Source organism: Theropithecus gelada, chromosome 3 (assembly GCF_003255815.1).
Source record: "Theropithecus gelada isolate Dixy chromosome 3, Tgel_1.0, whole genome shotgun sequence".
Lineage (NCBI taxonomy): Eukaryota > Metazoa > Chordata > Mammalia > Primates > Cercopithecidae > Theropithecus > Theropithecus gelada.
The window spans coordinates 62941012-62958710 of record NC_037670.1 but is presented as its reverse complement, the minus strand read 5'-3'; the positions used below and the strand labels follow the sequence as shown (position 1 = coordinate 62958710).

General features: G+C 34.0%; 1 protein-coding gene across 1 annotated transcript in view; it reads left to right on the top strand.

Annotated features, from left to right (window-relative positions):
* The window catches only part of SPATA48 (spermatogenesis associated 48), a 64119-nt gene that overhangs the window by 13240 nt on the left and 33180 nt on the right, over positions 1–17699 (top strand). The window lies entirely within an intron of this gene.

Sequence of the window (17699 nt, the reverse complement as noted above, 5' to 3'; positions counted from 1 at the left end):
TTGAGTACCTGGAAGTGAAAACATTTTATAAAGAAACTGAAGATACATAACGTGTACAAGTGAGTTTGTAGGAATATAATCAGAAAGTGGAAGAGATACTATATTAGAGAAAATCCTAGATTCCCCTGAAAGATTATGCCATATTATCACGATATAGCATACCAAGATAATAGTCAACAAACATGTGAACTACAGAAAATATGACATAAATTTCAGATACTGCTAGAGAAGATTCAAACACAGGTTTAGAAAAAGTAATTGTCCCTGGCCGGGCGCAGTGGCTCAAGCCTGTAATCCCAGCACTTTGGGAGGCCGAGACGGGCGGATCACGAGGTCAGGAGATCGAGACCATCCTGGCTAACACGGTGAAACCCCGTCTCTACTAAAAAATACAAAAAACTAGCCGGGCGAGGTGGCAGGCACCTGTAGTCCCAGCTACTCGGGAGGCTGAGGCAGGAGAATGGCGTGAACCCGGGAGGCAGAGCTTGCAGTGAGCCGAGATCGCGCCACTGCACTCCAGCCTGGGCAACAGAGCGAGACTACGTCTCAACAGAAAAAAAAAAAAAAAAAAAAAGAAAGAAAAAGTAATTGTCCCTTTGATAAAGGGCAATAAAAACTGGTGGATTTCAGACTATGATGACTCAGGCTGATGGGAGTTATTATAAAGAATGATACTTACATTGATTATACCTACCCTGATATTTTCGTTAGAAATTACTATATTAGTTTCAAACATACTACTTAAGACATAAATTTGTATCTATTTGAAACATGTAGCTAATTAATCAGAAAAAAGTTAACGACATTTCAATAGAAGTTTGAAATGACCATAATGTAGTTATTTTAGTTATCAAAATTTAGGGGATTGGATTGTAAAATGCCTCTTCGGACACAAGTAAATTATATGGATTGATGTATAGTACAAAACACTTCTCAGCACATTAGACTGGTCATATCATAGCTGCTGTTATTAGACACCTGTTTAAATTTTAGAAAACTAAAATAAATTACTAGCACTTAATTTCAGGCTTCTTTTGCCTCTGGCTAATTAAGCACCCTCACACCAGTAGCTTTAGTATTGCACTACGTTTTTAAAATAAAAGTGAATGAGGCCTCCCCATTAAGATTGATTTATGATATATAAAATGTTGTCATGGTCTACTTGTTTACAAAGTGTGAACCATTTTCACTGGAATTTACCTATTTATGGCTCAGAAATAGTTTTATGTTGAAAATATTTTTATTTTAGAAAAGGAGATAAACACAACTTCATTCATGAAATAAATATTAGCCTAAAGAATAATAAGAAATGTTTTCCTTTAAGTGTCAGAGGCAGCATTTCATCAAGTTAACACAGTATTTATTTATTTATTTATTTATTTATTTATTTAAGACAGAGTCTTGTTCTGTCGCCCCAACTGGAGTTCAGTGGCATGATCTCGGCTTACTGCAACCTCTGCGTCCTGGGTTCAAGCAATTCTCATGCTTCATCCTCCCGAGTAGCTGGGAATACAGGCATGTGCCACTACGCCTGGTTATTTTGTGTACTTTTAGTAGAGACAGGTTTCACCATGTTGGCCTGGTTGTTCTCGAATTCCAGACCTCAAGTGATCCTCCTGCCTTGGCCTCCCAAAGTGCGGGATTACAGGTGTGAGCCACCGTGCCAGGCCAACACTGTTTTAAAATAAGGTAATTGTTTTGGTTACTAGGGTCAGAATCAAAGAGATTTTTTTTTTATTATAGCTACCTCAAATTGCAATTTAATAATTTCTACATATGTAGAATAACCCAAAATAATAAGCTGGTAAAATAAGCTGTAATTTTTGTGATGTGATATTACTGATAGATATAACATTGATATTGTTGATACAACATTGACATTAATTTGAATAATGTTAATTTATATTCTCAAATTTAGAACACTGTTACTTTTATAAAGCAATACTTTTTATAAGAATCTCAGGAATAAAAGAACTGATGAATAAATAAAGTAAGTTATACTGGATTTTTTGGTACACAATCATTCAAAAAATTCTGGGAATTGAAGATCAATTCTGCTGTAGTCAATTTGAATATTTTGTAATTCCAAATCTGAATAAATAAAGCTTGTATTTAATTATGTAGTAACATGAAAAAAGTTAATAAATTTTTTAAAAATGTAAAATTTCTTCATTTAATATTATTTGAGTGCAGTAAAATACAGAAGAATTTAAAAAGTAAAAACCTAATCAACCCGAGAAAAACTTCATAAAACCAAAATCAGTGATAATATCTTAAAAGCAGCCAGAGGTGGGGGAAAAAAACACAGATTACCTTCAAAGGCTTGACAGATCTTTTCTACATAGCAATAATAGATTACAACAGGAGTTCTAACATATATATTTATATTTATTATATATTTAATATATAATATATTCATATTTAATATGTTGTATATAGTTTATATATTATATATTGTATATATATTTGATATATAGTTTTACATATTATATTCTATACTATATATTTATATATTTATATATGATACATTAGATTTATATATTTGATATATAATATGCTTACATTTATATATATTTACCACTTTTATATTTGATATATTATATACTTATATTTATATATAATATATACTACATATTATATAAATATATAATGTGTATACATCATATATTATATTAAATATTATATATAAATATGTTATATGTTATGTGATATAGATTATAATATATAATTATAACTAATATGATATCTAACATGCATAATATAATATATAATCATATTATGTTATATATTATAGTATATAATTAGATATATATTACTATATATTATTACATAATATATGATTATATATTTAAAAACATAAGCTAATATATAATATGTAAAATATATATTTATAATATGTAAATCATCAACTAATACATAAATATATATGTAATATCTTTATCATATATAAAATGTATATTATATATTTATATATGATATATGATAACATTATATTATCATATATATGATGCATATATATATTGAAATGGTGTCATTGTCTGGGGTAGTACCCGAGGTTTGTTGTCCCATGGCCATGGAAAACTAAGACATACCAGAGTGAGGATAAGAGTGGTTGTTTTAATAGACAAAAGAAAGAGAAGAGCTCTCTCTGCAGAGAGGGGTCCTGGAGAAAATGGGTTCCTACTTCCACAGTGAAATGCAGAAGGATTTTTAGATGGCTTGAGGAGGTGGTGTCTGATTTACATAGGGCACACAAAATTGGCTGAACCAGATGTGCCATTTGCATAGCACATGAGAATCTAGCCACTGCCACCCTAATCTTATTATGTAGATGGGTTCTCTACCTGACTGGCGCCTTGTTGCTTGCCTTTTACTGTATGCGTGGTGACAAAGAAAAGGGAAAATGGAGCCTCCATGTTGAGTACACCTGGCTTCCAGGTAGCCCTTCCCTATTGGCACAGCTGTCGGCATTCACGCATGCAAGCTTCGAGCTTGCTTATCTATGTTTGCAGCTGGATTCTTCAGGCTGATCTTGTTAGAAAATAAATGATTTGGGTGCTGCTTTTTTGTTAAAAGGGAAACCCTGCCAAGGACTCTGTTGCCCTTACTATCTGATTAAACAATTTGTTTCTAGCTCCTGTATCAACATGACATTGTATTTTGCTACACTGACAGAGAAAGCAACATTAAATTAAAAATATTGCAAACCACACAAAATCCACAAAATGAATAGAAGAAAATAAAATAAATCTATTCAAAATTCAACCAACTGTAATGAAACAAAAAACAAGAATCAAAACAATCTAGTGAAGACAGTTACTCCCACATCAACTATTTAGCAGTAAATGAAACATTGTACTACAACACTCCAAACTGAATTACATATTTTCAAATAAGCCTTTGAGATTATAAAGGTCTGCCTTCATACAGAACTTACAGAACTCCAAAAATTAAATACAAATAAAATAATCAGTGACAAAAAATAATAAAAATTTATCTTGGGATAATAATTAAATGGTGCAAAGGAAAAACAGAAAAAAACAAAAATGTAATAAAAGACATTGAATAAAAAATGAAAAACATCCAAGAGAATGAACATGAGATAAAAAATATTTGAAAGTGTTAAAGAGAAGGTGGTCGAAGTGGAAGATAAACAAAGAAGAAACAATATACATATAATTGGAGTTCCTGAAGAACAAAAACCAAACAGTGGAACAGAATGTGTTAAACCATGGTTTCTGGACCTTGGCATGGTCAGAATTTTGGGCTTCATAACTCTTTGCTGAAGGAGACTATCCTGTGCAATGTAGGATGATTAGCAGCACCCCTGACCTCACCCACTAGATGCCAGTAGCTCCCTTCCCAGGTGAATGAAAAGCTACAAAATGAACAGCAAAGTAAATCAAAAGAAAGCATGGAAAGAAAAATAAAAAATGATAAGCAAAGTAATGAATAAATTAGAGAAGATGAAGTAACAGGCACTCAAGCTACTTTTCTGCTTTAGCCAAATAGAAAACTGGATAAATTGTTTAAAAAAAAAAAAAATCATTTCCAGACACTGGCCAAAGGCACTGAAAGACTGGGATCTCTAAAGAAGGGAAACTAACAATGTGAGCCCTACAATTATACCAGCTTGCTTCCTGGGGGGGCAGTTTTTAAGCCACAGTCCAGGAAAGTGAAACCCAAACATAGCTTTACATTCCTGTTGGATTGAAGAGGAGATTAGAGTTCTGAGAAACCAGGGAATGGAGAATTTGCAGGGTAAGATGACAGAAAAGAGGGAGTTATGAGGATGTGGAGGAGCAGTGGGGCTTTGGAAATATGCAGAAGAGATAGCTCAGGTCTTTGGGTACTGATCTGTGTATACAAAAGAAGGAACTGCTAAAGCTAAGGAAAAACCCACTGTAAAGAAGTGGGCATAAGCTTTCCCTGAAACTCAAACAGAGCAGGGAACGTTTTATGTCCCCACAAACTAGAATAAAACACTTTATAGTACATAGGTACATCAGGTCAGATCTTCAAAAGCATATTACGTAGTCAGGCTTAACTAGTTCAACTTTAAAGATTGCTCTGGACTTTCTCAAATTTTAAAAGCACCCGACTGATTCCAATTACTTTATTTGCTGGAAAAAAATCCAAAACTTAAGAATAAAACAACTTCCAGCAACCAACCAACAACTTAAAGTCCAAAATAAGTTATCAGTTTAAAAAATAAAATGAAACTACTTTTCATGCAAAGAAGCAGAAAAATACTGCCCATAGGGGAAAAATCAGTCAATAATAACAGTCCTATGAGTGATAGACATAAAAGACCAAGCAGCTATTGTATTCAAACAGCTATTACAAATCTGTTTCATATGTTCAGATCATAGAGACAGTCATAACCATGATAACAAGGGATGATGTGAAAATGCAAACGGACTTCTAGACATGAAAAATACATCTGAAGTAAAAGATAAGTTGGTAGTTTTAAGAACAGAGCAGATCTTGCATGATGAAAGATCAGTAAAACTAAAGACATAGCAACATAAACTATTCAAAATGAAAAGAGAAAAAATAAAGCTTCAAAATAAAGCATCAGTTACTGTGGAACAGTATCTAGTAAGACATCTAACATACATGCATTGGAGTCTCAGAATAAAGTGAGTTGAAAAAAAAGGTTGGTGACACAATGACACAAATTGTCCCTAGCTGATAAAAATTATAAATCTGAAGACACAAAATGTTCAACAAATTTCAATCTGTATAAAAATGTTTTAAAATTATGCCCAAAACACATCAATGACATTACTGAAAAACAGTGATAAAAATAAAATCTTAAAAACAACTAGAGAAAAGATATTTACAAAGAAACACATGTAAGAATGACTTCTGGCTTTTTGTCAGTTTGTGCAAGCCAGAAGAAAATAAATGCACATATTTTAAGTAACGAAAATAAATAAAAGAAACTAAGAAGATATTAACTAACAATAAAAATATTTAAAATTAGAGGCAAAATAGAAACATTTTTATAAAAACAAAGCTGAAAGAATGCACTGCCAGTAGACCTGAAGGAATTTCTTTAGACAGAAGAAAATAATGTATATGAAAATTCAAGTTTACATAATGAAATAAATTGAGGTTAACAGAAATGGTAAACAGATGGGTAAATATAAAATACTATTTTTCATCTTGGAGTTCTTTAAAGTATCACTGTTTAAAGGAACGATAATAGTAATGTGTTTCAGGTTTATAGCATACAAAAAAGTAAATTGTGTGACAGTAGTATAAGGGACAACAAAGAAAATGAGCATATGCTGTTTAAATTTTTTTGCACTATTTTTGGAATGATATATTATTATCCTGTAAACCCTGGAGTTAAAGATGTATATTGTAAAATATCTATACTATAAATCCTAGAGAGATAGCAACAACAGAAAAGAAAAAAAAATTTTAAAGTATACGTAGTAAGCTAATAGGAGATAAAATGAAATTTTAAAATTAAAAAAAATTCTTAACTAACTCAAGAGAAAGTAACACAAAAGAAAAATAGAGTAGATAAAACAAATAGAAAAAAACAGATTTAAACCAAATTATGTCCACTGCTAAACAGAATTTAATATAATGAACTTAAAAGTCACAAATTGTTAGTTGGATAAAAAACTAAGACCTGGCCGGGTGCAGTGGCTTATGCCTGTAATTCTAGCACTTTGGGAGGCTGAGACGGGCAGATCACCTGAGGTCAGGAGTTCGAGACCAGCCTGACTAACATGGTAAAACCCTGTCTCTACTAAAAATACAAAAATTAGCCAGACGTAGTAGCGGGCACCTGTAATCCCAGCTACTCAGGAGGCTGAGGCAGGAGAATTGCTTGAACCTGGGAGGCAGAGGTTTCAGTGAGCTGAGATCACACCATTGCACTCCAGCCTGGGTGACAAAATTAAGACCCTGCTATACACTGACCACAAGAAAACCATGTGAAATATAAATAGAAGTTTAAGGTAAGATGTAAAAATATATATAATTCAAAAACTAGTCAAATTCATGCAGAATTAACTGCAATCATATCAAAGTGAATTTCAGAACAAGAAATTTTACGAAGGAGTCAGATATTTTACAATAAGAAAGGGATCAATCCATAAAATGTACATAAAATATATTTAAAATGTATATCACCTAATAACAGAACTCAAAATACTTGAAGCAAAAACCGATAGAACTGAAAGGCAGATTTACAGTTAGTAGATATTTCAAAACTCTGTTCTCAGCAGTTTATAGGAAAGGTAGACAGAAAAAACAGGGGGATATGGAACATATGAAAAACATTAATCAGCTAACTTGATCTAATCGATATAAATAACAAAGGCACACAGAACATTCACTGAGATAAATTATATTCTGGAATATCAAACAAATCAAATGAAATAGAAAGAACTGAAATTATAGAAAGATGTTCTCTGATAGGAACAAAATTAAACTAGAACTCAATAATAAAAGATGCCTGGTAAAAAATAAAAGCGTATATGCACATTTAAAATATAGCAATATACAAATGGTTAATACATCATTATAAAGTTAGGTTTATTTCAGGTATCTAAGGTTTGCTTAACTTTAGAAAATGGGTAAATGTGATTCATTGTATTAACTGTTTAAAATACAAGTCATTTACTCATCTCAAGATATGAAAAAAAATTTGATAAATAGGATTGACATTATCCTTAAATTAATAATGGAAGTCTGTGAAAAGGTAAATCAAACAATACTAAACAGTGAAATGTTGAAAGCCTCCCTTCTGTAATCAGTCTCAAGCAAGTATGTCCTCTTTCACATCCTCTTTCTCCTCCTCCCTTCACCTAAGCACTGAAGTTCTTAGCCAGCCCAATCAAGCAAACATAAAAATGGTATAAAAATTGGAGGTGACTAAACAACACGGTTATTCTTGATAATATGATTATATATGTAAAAATCCAAATAAATATGTAGTTAAATTACTTTTCATTTTATTTTACCTTATTTTATTTTTAAGACAGAGTCTTGCTTCATCACCCAGGCTGGAGTGCAGTGGCATGATCACAACTCACTGCAGCCTCAATCTCCCTAGCTCAAGCCATCATCCTGCCTCAGCCCTCCAGGTAGCTGGGACTACAGGCATGCACCACCATGCCCAGCTAATTTTCATATTTTTTGTGGAGACAGGGTCTCCCCATGTTGCCCAAGCTGGTCTGGAACTCCTGAGCTCAGGCAATCTGCCACTGACTCCAGCCTATACAGTTAAATTACTATGATATAAAGAAACTGAATAAGGTTTTCAGAAATAAACATTATCGGAAGTGCATTTATTATATTCTAAATATCAGCAAGAAACAGAAAGTTTTAAAACATTTCATCTATCACTTAAAATTGTATCAAAAACTATTCACTATTGAATAATAAATCTATGAAACTATATTCAAGAATCCTATGGCAAAACTAGTAAATGTGTTGAGAGAAAATCTAAAACCTAAACAGACAGGGAAATATGCTATTCTCTGGACTGGAAACTTAAAATGTTTAAAAAGTTTAGAGCTTCCTAACAGTTTCAATGCCATCTAAATCAATATTCTACCTGTATTTTTGTGGGATTTTGAAAAGTTATTTAAAAAATAGATACATAAAAACAAAGAGTCAGAAATAACTAAGACTGTTCTTAAGTAAGGGGGAGAAATTCAATACCCTTTTATGGCAACTTGCTGGCCTCATAAGGGTCACAATGTTTTAATGGAAAAAATTCTGTTTTTAAGAAAAAACTGTTCACTTGGTAGGACGTAACCTGAGTGTTGAAGCAATTCTCTTCTTGCCTGAGAGAATAAAAACTACTCAAAATTTTTCCTGGCCTACAGTTAAAAGAAACAATAAGAAGTTTTCTCGAGCTTGCAGGATACTACAGATGCTGGGTCCTACATTTTGCCCTAATGGCCTCACCATTGGATTAGCTTACTAGAAACTCAGTATCAGAGCCTTTACCTTGAGAAGACAGCCATGAGCAGGCTTTTCTGCAAATGGAAATAGCCTTACAACAGTCTTCAGTTTTAGGACTTCCAAATTACGCTAAACCTTTCACCCTGTTCATTCATGAAAATAACATTCAGGCATTAGGAGTACTTACCCAAACACATGAAGGAAAATAGAGGCCAATCACATTTTATAGCCTGTGATTGGACTTAGTAGCTAAGGCATATTTTAATTGTTTAAAAGCAGTAGCAGCAGCAGCCAAATTGGTAGCTTCATCTGAGCTGCTTTTAAGACACAAGCTTTATTTGCAAGTCTTGCACACTGCAAAAAATATATATTAAATTCCATTCAAACTCTGCATTTGTCAGCAAATAGATTAACATCTTCTGGAATTCTTCTCCTATCTCCTAATTTCTATCTAAAATGTTGCAACTTACTTAACCCTGCTACTCTACTACCTCTGCCTCATGCAGGTGAAGACCACAATTGTGAGTGTAGTGTTGGAAATAGTGGCTCCTCATGTTCATATGTGAGATAATCTCTTTGATAATCCTGAGTTGATACTTTTTGTTGATGGGTCTTATTATAAAACTCAGAAGGAAAATACCAGGCAAGGTATGATCTTATCACCTGAAATGAGTTAATACAGAAGAGAACTCTTACCGAATATAAGTCAGTTTCTCCTGAGCTTGTACATACAGCTAAAGACAAGTCAGTGAACACTTATACAGATAGTTATATGCTTTTGGAGTAGTCCATGATTTTGACATGTTATAAAAACAAAGAGGGGGACCCCCCCCCCGTTAAAAACAGTCTCCAAGCAAATGCACTTCTTTCTGCTATCCTCTTATCATCACGAACTGCCATTATTAAGATTGAAGGTCATAGCTGTAAAACTAAACCTGAATATCAAAGGAATTCCCTGACAGATTTCTATGCTAATCAGCTAGTGCTGAAACTGTTAGGATATAAAATTTGAATAAACTCTACAAGATTGATCAAAGTCAACTCACGTATGGTGACCTATTTAACAAACTGCTAAGTGTGCCTGATTTGGAAAAACAAAATTGATACCTGAAAGGCTGTAAATTCAGTGTTAAACGTGAACTCAAAGAGCTCTCAGATGGGTGCCTAATACTTCCTTCAGGTACTTCCTGAGTCCTTGAAGCTTCCACTGTTAAAAGTTCTGCACTCCACAAAGCTGTTCACTCTACAACTCATCAAGTAACAGATAGCATGATCCAAATTACGAACAAACACTGGTGGGGTGACTGTTATCACATTGATAAAATGGCTTATAACCAATGTTTGGTTTGTCAAACTCATAATCCTGTGAAAGCAATAAAGACTTCAGGTGGTGTGTTTTCACTATCGGACTTTATTCAATTGTCATTTTCAGTGGGATATCAGTATATTTACATGTTACCTGGATGGATAGAAGCTTTCCCATCTGGGAAAGCTGATCTTATAATGGTAACTAACAAGTTATTTAAAAAGTATTTCCTTTATGGAGCATCCCTGGAGAAATCTCCAGCAACAGAGGAACCTATTTCACTGGACAATTTAGAAAGCAGTTGAATAAGCTTATGCGTACAATGTCATCACCATTGTCCCTATTACCCTTAGTCTTCTGGAAAGGTCAAAAGATAAATGACATTTTGCAGCTGAAATGGGCAAAATTAACTAAATCAATTTGATTGCATTGGCCAAAGATATTACCTCGGCTTTAATGGTCATCATATCCACCCCCAATTGAAAACATCGATTGACTCCTTATGGAATAAGTTCCTGGAAGGCATATGCCGTTAATAGTAGAACCTCATGTATCTTCCATTCTCCTAATGCATTATGTCTAAGTGTATTTTCATGAGGTAAAGGAGATCTTCCATGACCCACAGACTGAGAACAACCAAACCTTTCAAAACCCAGAACCTGGAGATTGGATCTTCTGAAAATGACATCAGAGACCTCATTGAACCCATGGTCCTATCCCCATTGGAAGAGACCATACCAAATTCTACTTGCCATCCGTGCTGCAGTAAAATATCAAAGGCTTACCCTTGGGTTCACATCTTACAACTCAAAAGGGCCCCTCCAAGCTCCTGGAAATGTATACCTGTTTGAGACTTGAAGGTAAACCTGACCAGGAAAACTTTTCCCCAGAAGCAGATGGCATCCTAGACATTGACAGCTACCCTAAGGCCATAGATCAAGACTTTTCTGACATCATGAAAACCGAAAACCTTATCCTTTTTCCTCTGTTTTCTATTTCTGCCATCCTAATCCTTCCCTTTCTTTACAGGAAAAGCCATGGACTATAATTTGTGGATGGCTTTAGCAAAGGCTTATGCTCCAGTAAGAAACCAAAACAATTATTAAATTTGTACCTAATGCCCCGAAATTAGGAAACGATTCCACTAATGCCACTGCTTGTCTGTGTTACCAGTGGCAGTCATGCTAAAACCTCAAAGGAGGAGTGGAAATTGATATTCTAGATATGGCTGCTACTTGCTTTCCTGTGCTTATTGAAAACAATACTCTGACCTTTCCAGTTAATAACAGAATGGCTACCAAATATAAAAAAACCTATCCGAGTGATGCCTATAAAAGGTATATTGTGCTTCCAGGCATTGAATACTCAAGATTTGGGGATCACTTATGGGGGTACAACTAATTGCTTGTATGATGTCACTGGGCTAAATCCAGTAAGGTCTTGTTCCACTGAATATGGTTATGCATCCTTCCAGCATGCTTTAAAGGGACTACACACAGAAAATAAATTACTCACCGAACCTGGCTCAGGAGCTACGTAGGCCTATGAGTGAAAAAATGTAACTGGCCTCTGCTCACATGCCACCAGGTGGCCCTCTTTTCCAGCTCCTGGGGGCCTGCAGATACATCGGGTCTGAGGAGAATTTGTTTACTGTGTTCTGCCTCCTTGCTGGTTCATATCTTGCTAATGGGCCTGGCTCACTCCTGTCTTCCAAATAGCTTTCTCTGAAAGTTTCAATAATACCTTCCATAATCAAAGGCCAAAGTGATCAATAACCAAAAGTAATACTAACCTTAAAGTGGAATGAAGATAAGTTACTTTCCACTGAGAAAAGTTTCTAATGAGGTTCCTGGATGCTCACTCTTGTTGGTAGATGGTGCCAGTTGTGTGGAATTTGAAGGTAATCCATAAATTGGGAGAACATCTTGAAATTTGTAGCCAATTATATTTTCCAGGGTTTAAATGGGAAGAAGCCACTCTCCTGAAGGGGGATTAAAAAAAAGTCATGTTCAGCAAAAACACTTAATGGAACACCATACAGTGTTAGATCTCTTCTTGGCTTATGTTGGGATCTTGCATGTGGTGTTAAACAGAACTGAGTGCTGCACTTATCTTACCCCTGGTTTTACTACTACAGAAAGCTTAATTTAAAAGGTAGCCAACACTGCTATTCCTGTAGATACTACCACCGAATGCACCACGGACATTTCTCAGGGAAAAGAAACACATGATGTGTTTATGGAAGTAGCTAACAGCTGATTTGCAGGCATCCCGAATGGTGGATGGGAAGGCTGGCTAGTCTAAGATTTTCTCATCTCTATGTTTCATTTAATCATCTGCAGATTACTACGATTGATATTACCAGGCTAACTACAAAAATAGGTATCTCTTTAAATCAGACCGTTTTACGGCACACTATTGTTCTTAATTGCCACTCCACCCCAAACACAGACTATGACTGCTAAGACTTAAATACTGCTGAACTGTCTTTATTGCTTGAATTTTGAATTTTTTGTTCTGATGAGTTTAGTTTGCAGAGATTCCTGTTAAATAGTGTACTTCCCCTCTTTCTTTATATTATCCTCCCAATAGCCATTACAGTGGTCTCCCTTGTGTGTTATATCCCTTAAGAATCATAAATGCTCATTTATAGCCATTCTTTGTACATCAAAAGATCTCATTACAGTTAGAGTAACAAAAACATGAGGAAAACATAATCATCCAACTAATTTCATATAATGAATTGCGAATTTTATACAGAGACCAAACAAGTCCATTATGAAGGTGACAGAAAGGAGTGTCAGTGCTAAGGTTTTGGTCACTCTCTCAAAATTGAGTGGCTGAGCAAAAGAGAATAATTGTTAAATTAAATTAGATTTGGCCTGAAACTAACCTACATATGTAATAAACTGTAATCTAAATTATATGTGAACCAACTGCAACCTAACAACTTGTGAGTAAATTCTTACTACATGCAGCTGTGTTGCAGCCAATCATAGCAGCCAAGCTTTCAGCCAATCACAGGCTGCAAACCAGCAAAACATGTTAAACTAAGGCAAACACGGAACTATACCACGTAGACTATTTTTGTATGTCACTTCTGTTTCCTGGCTATAAATATTCCCTGCCCACGTTTTGCAGTGGAACTCTCTGAATGGCTTTTGTGTTGAGTGCTCCCTTGTTCACGAATCTTTCTTTTCTGCCCAATTAAACACTGCTACATTTAATTTATCCAAGGTTCTTTTTTTTTTTTTTTTTTTTTTTGAGATGGCATCTCGCTCTGTCACCCAGGCTGGAGTGTAATCGCATGATCTCAGCTCACTGCAACCTCCACCTCCCAGGTTCAAGCAATTCTTCTGCCTCAGCCTCCTGAGTAGCTGGGATTACAGGCACTCACCATCATGCCCAGCTAATTTTTGTATTTCTGTAGGGAGTTTCACCATGTTGACCAGGCTGGCCTTGAACTCCTGATCTCAGGTGATCCTGCAGCCTCGGCCTCCCAAAGTGCTGGGATTACAGGCAGGAGCCACGGCACCCGGCTGTTCTTTTTTAATAGTAACATATTCACAGGTTCCAGGGATTTGAATATGGATATATTTGGGGGTTTAAATATGAATATATTAAAATGATAAAAAAATTCAGGTAAAGGAAATGAAGGAAATTTATTGCCAACAAGTGTACACTAAAAGAAATCCTGCCTAACAAAATATTACCTTTCTCCTTTTATTTAAGGTTCATATGATTGTTTTAAATAAAAGTATAACATTGTCCTCTGAATGTATGTATGACAACTGTAGAGTAAGAGATGAAAACATGTGATAAATTAACATAAGGTTGCAATGTTTGTACATGTTATGTGAAGTGGTATGTTAACTCTAAGTGAACTGTGGACAGTTAAACATGCATATTGTTTTCTCTAGTGGAGTCCCTAAAATGCAAAGTAAAGAAGTATAGTTAAAGTGTCAATTGATGGCTTAAGCTGGAATTCTTAAAAAGCAAAAAGACAAATTTAAATAATTCCCAAAAAGGCAGAAAGAAAAGGAACAGAGAAGTAGAAAGGTAGGGTTTTCCAGAAGCCAGTAATAAAATGCTACACTTAATCTAAATATATCATAATTACATTAATTACATTAATGGCAATATACTAAACATTCCAATTATAAGGCAGACATTGTCAGAATAGATAATAAAGCAAGACACAGCTATATGCTACTTACAAGAGGCATACTTGAGATATATAAAGATACAAATCCATTGAAAGTAAGTCAATGGAAAATACATACAATGTAAATAAAATATAAATAGGCTTTAGTGGCTATTTTGAGATCAGATTAAATAGACTTCATGACAAAGGGTGTTACAAGACATAAAAAGGGTCATGGCTTAGTTACAAAACAGTTAATTTGTCAAGAAAACCTAACAATCATAAATGTGTATGCATCTAGTAACAAAGGTTCAAAATACGTGAGACAAAAATGAACAGACCCAAAAAGGAGACATACACAATTCCACTGATCACCTTAGGAGGTTTTAAGACCTTTGTCCACTTGATGAAGCAGCTAGACAAAACAACTAGTAAATACCTAGATCTAAACAACACATCAATCACCTTCAGGTAGTTGGTATTTATAGAACACTACACCAAACAAACACTAAATATTCTTTTCAAATGCACATGGTATATTTACTACTATAGATGATATGTGAGAACACAAACAAGTCTTAATACATTTAAAAGTATTGAATTCATCCCACATATGTTCTCTAGCCACCACAGAGCCAAATTAAAAATCAATGATCATAAGACATCTAGGAAAATATCAAATCTTTTAAAATTAAACACATTTCTAAATAAACTACAGGTCAAAGAAGAAGTCACAAGATACATTAGAAAATATTTAAACTTATTGCAAAAGAAAACATATCAAAATTTGTATAATGCAGTTAAAACTCTGCTAAGAAGAAAAATTAGCTTTATTTGCTTATCTTAGAAGACAAGAAAGATCTAAAATTAATGATAATGTTTCAATATTAAGAAACTAAAGGCTAGGTGTGGTGACTCACGCCTGTAATCCCAGAACTTTGGGAGACTGAGGTGAGTGGATCACTTCAGGTCAGGAGTTCAAGACCAGCCTGGTCAACATGGTGAAACCCTGTCTCTACTAAAAATACAAAAATTACCCAGGCATGGTGGTGGGCGCCTGTAATTCCAGCTACTTGGGAGTCTGAGGCACAAGAATCACTTGAACCCAGGAGGTGCCGATTGCAGTGAGCTGAGATCACACCACTGCACTCCAGCCTGGGCAACAGAGTGAGACTAGGTCTCAAAAAAAAAAAAAATTCAAAAAAAAGAAACTAGAAAGATGATTAAATTAAACCAAAACTAAGAAGGAAGAAAATTAAAAAATGATATGAATAGAAATTGTGAAATGGAGGATAGATATACAAGAGAAAAAATTTGAAAAGTCAAAAGTTATTTCCTACCTAAGTGTCCACAGACAAATGAATGGATAAAGAAAATATGGTGTGTCTGTGTGTCTGTGTGTGTGTGTATAAATATATATATTAGGATATTATTCAGTCATAAAAAGAAAAAGAACCTGCCATTTACCACAACATGGATGAACCTGAAGGACACTGTAAGTGAAATAAACCAGGTACAAAAACAGAAATATTGCATGATTTTACTTATATGTGGAATCTTAAAAAGTCAAGCTTATAGAAGCAAAGAGTAGAATGGTGGTTTACAGGAGCTGAGAGGTGGAGAAAATGAGAGATGTTGGTCAAAGGGTATAAACTTTCAGTTTTAAGATGAATGAGTTCCAGAGATACACTATGGGGACTGTAGTTAATAATACTGTATTTGTTACTTGAAATGTGACAAGAGAACAGATTTTTGGCATCCTCACCACATATACACATACATACACACAAATGATAACAATGGGTGATGACAGATGTGTTAATTAACTTGACTGTGATAATCATTACACAATGTATACATGTATCAAATCATGTTGAACACCTTGAATATATACATTTATTTTTCAATTAAATATTTTTTAAAGCCCAAAGGTTTTGCTTTGAAAGCATTAACAAAAGTGATAGACTTATTGTTAGTCTGATCAGGCAAAAGAGAATACATATTACCAATATAAAAAATTACAGATCCTAAAAAAGGATAAGGAAATATTACAAACTTCTGTGTGCCAGTTCTTTTGGCACTTAGACAAAATGAACAAAATCTTTAAAAATACAAGTTAACAAAATTAATACTAGATAAAGTAGAATATGATAAATGCATATATGTATATATTATATATGGAGTTCTGTTTGTTTTTTTTTTAATCAAAAGACTTACCACAGTGAAAACTTTAGGCCTAGATAGTTTTACTGATAAATGTTATCAGATATTCAGGAAACAACCACCAATCTTATGTAGGTTATTTCAGAAAATAAAAGAGGGAGCACTTCTCCAACAATTTTAGGAGTCTAACTTTACCTCATACAACAAAATCAGACAAAGATTTTACAAAAAATAGAGGAAATCATAGATTAATATTTCTCATATACACAAACACAAACATCTTTACAAAGCAAATAAAAAACAATAATTTATAGAAAAAATATATTATAATCAAGTAAACTTTATCTCAGGAATGCAAACATTCACTTACCATTAAAAATCAATGTAATTTAACATACTAACGGAGTAAAGGAGAAAATTATTTTGCTAGATATACCTTTGACGAATTTTTAAAAACATATAATGAACAGGTTTAAACATGGAGTAGAAAAAAGTGAAAAAGGAAATCATAAACAGAAAAGTCAATTCTTCATAGGAATAGAAAAAAATACTAAATTTATATGAAAACACAAAAGACTTGGAAAAGCCAAAGCAATAATGTACAAAATAAGAAAGCTAGAGACATCACACTTCCTGACTTCAAAATATGCCGCAAAGCTATAGTAACCAAACGAGCATGGTACTAGTATAAAAACAGACACAGAGACCAATGGAACAGATTAGGGAACCCAGATATAAAGACACATAATTGCAACCGATTCAACTTCAACAAAGGCTCCAGGAATACACAATGGGAAAAGGACAGTCTTTTCCATAAATGGTGCTGGGGAAACTGTATAGCCATCAGCACAAGAATGAAACTAGACCCCTACCTCTCACCATACACAAAAATCAAGTCAAAATGGGTTGAAGATTTAAGTCTAAGATCTGAAGCTCTGAAACTATTAGAAAAAAAGCTGAGGAAATGATCTAGGAAATTGGTCTGGTCAAATATATTTTGTGTAAGACCTCAAAAGCACAGTCAACAAAAGTAAAAATAGAAAAAATGGGACTACATCAAGCTAAAAGCTTTGTACAGCAAAGCTCTGTACAGCAAAAAAAAAAAAAGCTCTGTACAGCAAAAAAAAAAAAAAAAAAAAAAAAAAAAAA